The 2,538-nt window shown below is 38.8% G+C and overlaps 1 long non-coding RNA gene across 1 annotated transcript; it reads left to right on the top strand.

Moving 5' to 3' along the window:
- On the top strand, positions 1,186 to 1,567 carry LOC109836060. Its single transcript, XR_002245811.1, has 3 exons — positions 1,186 to 1,196; positions 1,333 to 1,435; positions 1,512 to 1,567. It is a non-coding gene; the product is annotated as an uncharacterized LOC109836060 (long non-coding RNA).

Genomic DNA, 2,538 nt, shown 5'->3' with positions numbered 1-2,538 from the left:
TTTTTCTTATATTTATTAATTGTATACGCGTTTTTCAAATTACCGTGCTAATAATTAACTTTTATGATTATAAGATACTTGGGCTGCATGAAAAACAATGTTCGCAATCGAGCTCGTCCCGAGGGCTCGATAGCTGAAGGATACGTGGCTAACGAATGCTTTGTGTTTGCATCACGTTACATGCGTAAGAAGAAAACCACATCTCAAGCACCTCAAAAGGAGAGGAAGCGTGAAAAATACCCGAGATCTCTCTTAGATCAAATTCATGCATATGTGTTGGAAAACCTTGATATGTTCGAAGACTATCGAAGGTAACAAATAAAATCTGTAATATAGATGAGAAATATTCATTTTACATATAGTTTATCAATACAAACTTATATATTGTTTATATAGGCGACATCTGGAGAAGCTTAAGAATGAAACAACCGGTAGGAATGCAGCGCACAATATTCAGAAAAGACATAAGAAAGAATTTTCTGATTGGTTAAGATTTGATGTAAGTGTTTTACAATTAATTATTGAACATTCATAATATAACATCGCCTAAATATTCTCAAATTGTTTGTCTTAGGTTGAAAAATCACTTCTTGATGATACTACATTACCAGATGAAATTATTATCCATGCACAACGTCCTTATCACGAAGTGAGACGTTATAATGAGCATTTGGTGAATGGATATAAATTTCGAACGTTAGAGACCGATGATAGGAGGGTAACTCAGAACAGTGGGGTCATGGGCTTGTTTGCTCAAGAATGTTTTTCAAGTATAAGAGATCAGAATCCAATTCTAGCTGACATATTATATTATGGCCAATTAGAAGATATCGTTGAGGTAATTTACGGGTTTGGTAAACCAAAACAATGTACTTACACGATGTTCAAGGTTCGGTGGTGTCCTGCAAAAAAGCAAAAGGATCATTATGGATTTACACTAGTCAATCTTCACCGAGAAGTATATACGGATGAGAAATTCATTTTCGCAGAACAAGCTGATCAGTGCTTCTATGTGAAAGATCCGAATGTCATGTATGATTGGGTGGTTTTGTACAAGGAGCCAAGATCTGTTGTTCTTCCTAATAACAATGAAAAAAATATTGAAGAAAGTGAAGATAATTATAGTGAACCAATCGGTTCATCTGATGATGTTTGGCAAGAATTCTCTTACGCACAGAATGTGACGCTGGATGTAGGTATGAACCTGATATGTTACACCACATTATCGATTTTTATCTTATCATAATAAAAACAATAATGCATTTCATAACAACATATCTCATGAGCATGTATATAATTTTTTCTTAACGATTGTCTTTATTATATTTGCAGATGAGGAGGAGGATGAGGAGGCTCTTTGACCTGGAGGGTGATCGCTCACGGAGTATCACCCCAGGTAGTGGTGCTGATGATCCACTACCATCTCCGGATGCAGGTATAAAAATTAATTAATACTTTAACATGTTTTATAAATTTTTAGTTATCTAGCTCATAATGTTCATTTGTTGTAGATGCTGGATATTCATCACCCGGCCCCTCTGATGCAGCACCAGAACCATCCCCCGACGTAGCACCAGAACCATCCCCCGACGCAGGTATTAAATATTTAATAATTGATAATGTTCAATTAAAATTTAATATTAATGATTCTTCTTTCTTATGTATGAGGTCCAGTCAGTGTGTCTTCTTTTGGCGGTTCGAGATATTATGTCACCTTCATCGACGATCACTCGAGGAATGTGTGGATCTACTTCATGAAGCACAAGTCAGAGGTGTTTGGAATCTTCAAGAAGTGGAAGGCCATGATGGAGAACGAGACAGATCTAAAGGTGAAATGTCTGAGATCAGACAATGGTGGAGAATATGAGCTGGAGGAGTTCAAGAGGTTCTGTGCTACGAATGGTATTCGCTTAGAGAGGACTACTCCAGGGACGCCACAGCAGAACGACATTGCGGAGAGGATGAACAGGACCTTGACAGAGCGTGTCAGGAGCATGCGATTACATGCAGGTCTGCCTAAGACATTTTGGACGGATGCGGTGCATACGACAGCCTACCTTATTAATCACGGGCCATCAGTTCCATTGGATTTTGGGATTCTAGAGGAGGTTTGGAGTGGAAAGAAGATAAATCTCTCATGCTTGCGGGTATTTAGTTGTGTGGCTTATGTTCATATCAGTGACCATGTTAGAAACAAGCTAGAAGCTAAGTCATAGAAGAACAGGAAGATCATCAGAAGCAGGGACGTGATATTCAATGAGGAGGTGATGTACAAAAACATGGAAAATGCTAAGGATAGCCAAAGCAGTGGGAGCAGCACTACGGATACAGGTGGATCCGAGTACATGGATTTAGAGGAACTTCCAGATAGGGGTGGTGATGTTTGTTCTGATCAGAGAATGGAGAAGGATCCAGGTGTAGAAGAAACTACCCAGGACGTGGAGCTTGTGTTAGACCCTGAGGGGGGGGGGGGTGATTAGGGTCTTATGCTAATCTAATCCGATTATATGCCAATAAAAACTAATTAACAAGTTATCC

Source organism: Asparagus officinalis, chromosome 4, assembly GCF_001876935.1.
Source record: "Asparagus officinalis chromosome 4, Aspof.V1, whole genome shotgun sequence".
NCBI classification, from domain to species: domain Eukaryota; kingdom Viridiplantae; phylum Streptophyta; class Magnoliopsida; order Asparagales; family Asparagaceae; genus Asparagus; species Asparagus officinalis.
The sequence above is the reverse complement of the archived record's forward strand: the minus strand, read 5'-3'. Positions and strand labels throughout refer to the sequence as shown.